The sequence below is a fragment of the Centruroides sculpturatus genome, unplaced genomic scaffold (assembly GCF_000671375.1).
Source record: "Centruroides sculpturatus isolate CEXI.00-Female unplaced genomic scaffold, Cexi_2.0 scaffold7, whole genome shotgun sequence".
Lineage (NCBI taxonomy): Eukaryota > Metazoa > Arthropoda > Arachnida > Scorpiones > Buthidae > Centruroides > Centruroides sculpturatus.
In genome coordinates this window covers 934080-941307 of record NW_019384510.1, presented here as the reverse complement: position 1 = coordinate 941307, position 7228 = coordinate 934080, and the positions used below count along the sequence as shown (strand labels likewise).

At 34.4% G+C, this 7228-nt stretch overlaps 1 pseudogene; it reads left to right on the top strand.

Moving 5' to 3' along the window:
• Window positions 1–6287: 6287 nt before the first annotated feature.
• Window positions 6288–7228, top strand: part of LOC111622352 — a 26406-nt pseudogene continuing 25465 nt past the window's right edge.

The window sequence follows — 7228 nt, the reverse complement described above, 5'->3', positions numbered from 1 at the left end:
TGAAAAATTTCAGAAATAACTTCTTTAAAAATCCATTTAGTAAGACTACATCTTCAAATATAATTCATCAAAGCTGCTAAAACATCTGCCTGAGTCATGAACTTTAGATTGGATCATACTGGTTCATACATTAATTCTTTAATAATTATTTAAAGATTTATTATTAGAAATTGTTTAGATTACTAATTTAAATGCCAATTTTTTATTTCTGAAATTAAAAAGTAAAAACAGTGGAAGTTATTTTATATATATAAAAAACACATTTAAAGAATACTCAAAAGTATTTTAATAAAATTTCAAAATATTTAAATTTTCATTTAATATTGTACTTTATATATGTACTGCATTAAATTTATATTCATAATTAAATTGAACTGAAAAAAATTGTTTTAATTTTTTCAATTAATGGTTGTACAATGTTCATTCAATGTAGTTAATGAAAACTGCAAATTAATAACTTCTCAAATATCAGATATTAAGGAACTGCCTTTCATGTTACACAAAAAACATATATATTTGATTATATCTGATTCATTAATTAATTTTAATATGTAATTCCACCACAAATAAAATATATAAAATATAAGAATGAAATTATTTGTACTTTGACTTAAATTTTAATGCCAATATTTTTATTGAATAATTTACATAAATCAATTGAATAAAAACAATCACAATTATTANTGTGTGTTACAGACAAGTAAAAATTGAAAGTGTCTGGAGAAGTAATTTTTTAAAATATCCTTTTTCGTGATAAAGTTTTAATACTTATTACTATAATCTAGACTTGTTAATCCTTAAATATACTTGTATATTTAAGGATTGAGTCACAAATATATATATACTTGTGACCCAAAACTCCATGACTTCTTCCAATGTGGCCCAGAGGAACAAAAAGGTTGGACACCCCTGCAATAAATAATAATAATATCTTGTAAAAATTTGAACCATTTTATCCCATATTTTCATCGCACCTACGATTCGGACCGATTGAAATGAGCACGGAATAGTCGGGGAATTGACTCACCGTCCGGGTGAACTATTAATTTCATCCGGGGATGCAGTGCCTGTCGACCTTATTTTTTTATTTTTATTTTTTTGCTTGTACAATTCATATACACCTCCAATATCCAATGGAGCTATTTTAAACAGGTGGCTACACTGGCAAGGAAATTTTCATTACTTGTTCTGTTACGAAACTGAATTTTAGTCTTTTAAATTGAGATACCTAAATAACGGGATGGCGAACTTTTCCTCCGCCCCGGGCGGCTGACACCCACGCTACTCCGCTGATCCTCATTAAGAAACAAATCATTGTTGCTCATCAGTAGCGTAGCGTAGTGGGGGCGGCAGGGCGGCCCACCCCAGGCGGCACTTTTTAGGGGGCGGCAAAATTTCACAATAAATAATAATAATAATAATAATAATATCTTGTAAGAATTTGAACCATTTTATTTCATATTCTCGTGCACCTACGATTCGGACCGATTGAAATGAGCACGGAATAACATCCGGACAGTCCGGGAATCGACTCGCCGTCACGGGATATCGTGCGCAACCTGTACCTCTTTTTTTTTTGCTTGCACGATTTATTCAATATCCAATAGACACCTTCAATATCCAATAGAGCTAGGTCACCCGCGTTATTCCTATCCAAGTCTCCCTAGTCACTAACTGTAACTAATTTAGAACCAGCATGCACTGCAAATTATTCGTCGCATTGCAAAATGACATTACACATGCGTCAGGAACTTCTGTTCGAACAAACCTCAACTGCCGTCCGGGTCAGCGATTTTAAAAAAGTGGCAACACTAGCACGGAATTTTTCAGTACTTATTCTGTGACGAAACTGCATTTTAGTCTTTTAAATTGAGATACCTAACTAAGGGGGGAGGCGAAATTTTCCTCCGACCCGGGCGGCTGACACCCACGCTACGCAACTGTTCTCATTTAACTGATTGGGGAAATGTTTTCGACAAGCGTTATCTTTCCATCCTCAGTGTTCTTTTTCAAATATTATATGCCCATAGTATTTTAAACATCTAATCGTCTTTCATTCCATTGCTCATTTAAATTTTTCATTAAAAACTATTTTTAACTTATATTCTACCTTAATTAATACTTAGATATCTAACACCACGTATAGAAATTGAAAACATGCGTGATATTTTTAGATTATTATGCAGATTAAAATCTATCTGTGTATTTCCTTAATTATTATTATATTTTTTTATTTCGGCAAACGTTATATACAATACAGTATTGTGTAAATTAATTAAAATAAACTATTATGCTATTGTTATTTTTATGTTTAAAATTACATTAATTTTTGTATCGTTTTCAGCTTACTACTACAATTAAATCGAATTACATTCAGATAAAAACAAATTTAATCAAGCCCAATGTATTAATATATACAGAGGAATAAACCGATTTACATATCTGTTAATTTTATTCTATAATTTTAACGCGTATAGAAAAATGTCTTTCTGTGTGGCCTTCTGGTCAGTGTGATAAGATACTCCCGTAACATCACATTATTCAGTTTATTCTTTCTTATCCCTTACCTCTTTCTTAACCCTTTAGAATACTGAGTAGTTCCTCATGGGAAATAAGAGAAACTACTCGGCAAACACAATTCGAAGTTAAGTCAGTGATGCCTAAACTTTTTGATTGGCGAACCAAATTGCATATAGATCTTAGATAAGTGGCCAATAAATGTTTTATTTGTTTAGTTATGGGGCAACGCAACATTTGGGCAATCTGCCTAGAAAGGATGCCTTCCGGGAGGTCTTTTTAAAAGAAACTGGTTTCTATTTAGGCGTTACAGACGTGGAGAAAACCCGGAAAACTCCACGTGGCCAGCCTGTCTTAGCGATGCGCGAACCGACGACCGAACTCCCAGTGTTCAGGGTACGAAGGCCGCTTGGTCACTGGTGGGCCAATAAATGTTTTGTATATTCCATAGATACTAAAAACAGGAATATTTCTGACATTTAAGAGTGATATGTCAAATGTATTCGCGGGGCAGATTTGGCACGGTGCTGTAGCTCAGTATAAGCCACAGGCTGAAAACAATTCATTATAAAACTCATAAAATTCATACTGAATTCCAACTTTGTTTTTTTATGGTTATAAAAAAAATATATTATGTTATGTCAACATGTAGAGAACTTCATGTTGACATAACATAATAGGGGAATACCGGGGATAAATAGGTGCGGTATGTCAACATATAGAGAACTACATGTTGACATACCGCATCTATTTATCCCCGGTATGGACTTGTTTGTAGTTAGTAAGATTTTTCTTCGGATTGTCTCCATTCAGCTTTAGATTCTTCATCTCAAAAATATAATGGAATAATTTCGCCATCTAAGATAAAAAAAAAAGTGGAAAACGAAGCTTGCTCCCCACATGAAAGCCTAAGATTGTAGCATACTCAGATTCTCAGGATGGATTCTGTTCTCCTAGAATAGTGATGGTGAATCCGTGATCCGCGTGACGATTTCAAGATATCTGCATTGAATGTTTAGAAAGTACAGTAAACTCTCCATTTAACGGACTAATTGGTGTAAAGAAATATCCGCTATTGCCTAAAGTCCGTTAAATCAAATATGTCTTAAATAACCTACTTTTGATGTTTTATACCAGACATTCTCAACGTGGACTGAGGGCAGGGCCGTACCGTGCTATGATACAGAGAAGCGGCCGCATCAGGCGGCACCATAATTATGAGGGCAGCGTAAACAGCATTTAAGAGGAGGCATTTCGAAAACTTTGTGAAGACTTGCATCATACTGAGAAAATCTACCGCACGGCCCTGACTGAGGGCCCTGGGATTATGGAATGAAATAAATGAAAAAAGTTTATATATTATTGGTGTACAGCAACGCAACACATGGGTGATCTGCAGGGGTGGACTGGCCCTAAAATTTTTGTGTAGAAAATTTATTACCAGTCCAGCCCACAAATAAAAAAATGTATTTTTTTCTATTTATATTTAAATATATTCAAAATACAACATTGACAAAAATTACAATAAGCACAAGTCTATATTCTACAATATTAATTTTTTATTTAGAAGTTTTGCTTTGTTGAGCAATAATATTAATGACATCATCAGAATGTATTTCGTTTAAAAAATCCTTCTCCACTGACATTAACATGAAGGCTTCTAGATTTTCTTTTCAGATACTTATAAGTATCTTAGCCTGTTTTAATTAATTTTAACATAGAAAAGCTTTGTTCACCGGACACTTGTGTGTTACAGACATAGATAGCAGATATTTGTATGCTTGACCAAGTATAAAATAAGCGCCACTTAACATGCTATATCTGAGTAATATATTATAACAACAAATAGAGCAATTTTTGCAAGCAATGCAGTAAGAGGATAAAATCTTTATTAGTTTCTACTGATCATCAGTAGAATGTTCATTTTCGTTTAATTTTATAAAAGTTTCATTGACATTTTCCTGACGATTTAAAATGTTGCAATTCTGAAATAATATTGTGTTGAGTAGCTACTGGATTAAACTGTATTAAAATACTGCTTAATTTTTGAAATGCGTTTTCAGGAATATTTAGTGACGGTCCCGAAAATTTTGGTCTAAGATGACCATCGAACTCTCCCCAGTTGCTCTCTCTCCCACTTACCCTGATCTAGATCGAAGACGTGTGAATTTGGTCCGGGAATGCGACAATTAAATCGTCTTACACTCATTCTTGTTTACGAAATAAATCACCGATTTATTAGCTTTAGCTCGACAACCAGTTTCCTATTGGAGAGGGGGTGAGGTCCCGACCTCACACTACAAAATAGATTATTTTTAATTAAATCGTTTGGAATATAGAGAAATTATTATTGAATAACATTTTTTACTCACCTAAAATAAAGGAAATAATATAAGTGGCCATTAAATTTGTTATGACTACAGTCATCGCTTTGGTGGCTAGGTACAAAACTAATAACTCGCATTTCTATAGTTTAGCATTAAGATTCATAGGAGTGGTGAATAGTTTCTAGCAATGTAAACAAATGACCAATTTTCTGTTTAGAAGGTAGTTTTGATTATTTTTCTCCTAGGATGCTTTCTGTTTGGGCTAATGTAGTGTTTGACTCAGATCGGCCGAACTAATTTAACTTCGTATATGGGCAGGACCGGGTAAAATGATACAGGCCTACACATATACCTATATTATACACCTTACTTAACAAAAAAAAAAATATGAATTTTTTAAAATTAAACTTAACCAAACGGTACATTATGTACATATTTAGAAAAAACGGCCCAAATTGTATACGGCCCATGTGGAATTTTCCACATTTTCCACATGGCCAATCCGCCCCTGGTGATCTGCCGAGAAGTAGTGCCTCCCGGGAGGGCTTTCATGGAAAACTAACCTCTATTTAGGTGTTATTAGTATAAAGAAAACCCGGAAAACTCCGCGTGACCTGCCAGTTGCCGAGGTGCGAACCCACTACCAATTACCAGTGTCAGTGTCAGTGAGGATCCATGCATGATTTAAATTTTACTTTCCCGGCTCTGAGAGAAAGTATGGCGATCGGTCAAAAATGACCCCACAAGATTTTTATATTTTTGGACTCAGTGAATCTTGAAACGTTGAGAGAAATGCAAAAAAAAAACAAGGTTTTTCTGTATGTATGGATGTTTGTAAGGTGCACGATTTTGTTCACCCTTTTTGAAGTTTAATAATTCCTATGCTTTTTGTCAAAATTTTCTGAAATTTTTCAGGGAGGTTTGTGTTAAGAGACTGATGCTATTAAATTTTAAATTTTACTGATTAAAAGTCGACGGAGTGGAAACATAAGGAGGGATTGTGTGTCATATCTCGAGTAGGATCGGACTTAATAACGATTTTACTCGTTACTAGTGTGGGGGGGTTAGATGAGTGAAATTCCAAATCATTAAGAAAATAAGCGAGAGGTTGCGGGGGGGACGAGAGACCGGTAGAGGGTGACGAAAAAACTAGACAACAGTGGAAAAAAGAAGCGCGAAAAAAGATTGAAGATGCTGAAGCCGATTGCCGACGCTAGAACATTATCGTCCCATCCGAAGACTGAAAACGGTCACAGACGCTAGATTATTATTGTCTTTTCTATTATTATTCGTACAAATTTTGAGGGCTCGTCCGGGATCTGGAACGAAATTCACACGAGAACTTTTAGAAGGACGATAACGAAATCCAGACAAGATGGCGGAGTTAGCGACGCTACGGTGAACGACGAACTACGACTGACTGTTGTATCTAAGGATAATAGAATGACGGATGTGAAACATCTTAAGTGTGCTGATCTGAAAATCGAACTAGGACGACGAAAATTGAAAACGATGGGTAGCAAGGGAGAGTTGGTGGAAAGATTGGAAACGGCACTTTTGATCGAGAATGCCAGAGACGACAATGCTGACGAAAGTGAGGATAAATATAGTAATATTATGCGACATAAAAGTGAGTACTCTAAGCTAATGTTTACTTTTAGAGATGTTGAATTCCTTCAAATGTTCAGCGGTGACGATGGGAAGCAGGGCCGGATTAACCCACTTTGGGGCAGCGTTGCCAGATTTGAAGGTTAAAAAGTAGTGTGGTTGTGCTCCAAAAGTAGGGGATTTGAACTGTTTGTAGCCCAAACAATAAAAATGAATTATTTTGCAACTATGCACTTTTACTAATGAAATAAGTTTGTAATATGTATACTATATATATAATATATATATTCGGTGTATCTGCATCAATTTTCTCTAAATCAAATCGAGTCATTCGCAGGAGAGGCGATTTATTTTTTGAACTTAAGAGACTTAGCGACTACGGTTTTTGTTTTCAGTTTTAAGCCCCCCTGTTTTCATTGTATCAAAATTTAATAACTTTTGGACCACTTATTGGGAAAGAAAATTGGCAATTCCAACAGGATAATGCTGCCATTCATGCATCAAAGTCAATTAAAAATTGATAGTAACGGTGCGAACTCAACAAATATCTAGTGTTGCCAGATGTAAAGTTACTAAAACGTAACAAGTTCGATACTCGTTTAATACTTGTTTTAGTACTAAAAAGTATTAAAGAATTAAACGAGTATCAAACATGTTACGTTTCAGTAAAACTATCGTTCATTGCAAATAGAAATATTGTATTGAACAAACAAAACTTTAAGTAAAATAAAAAATATAAAAACATGGCCGACGGTAATACATTTAATTTCATTACA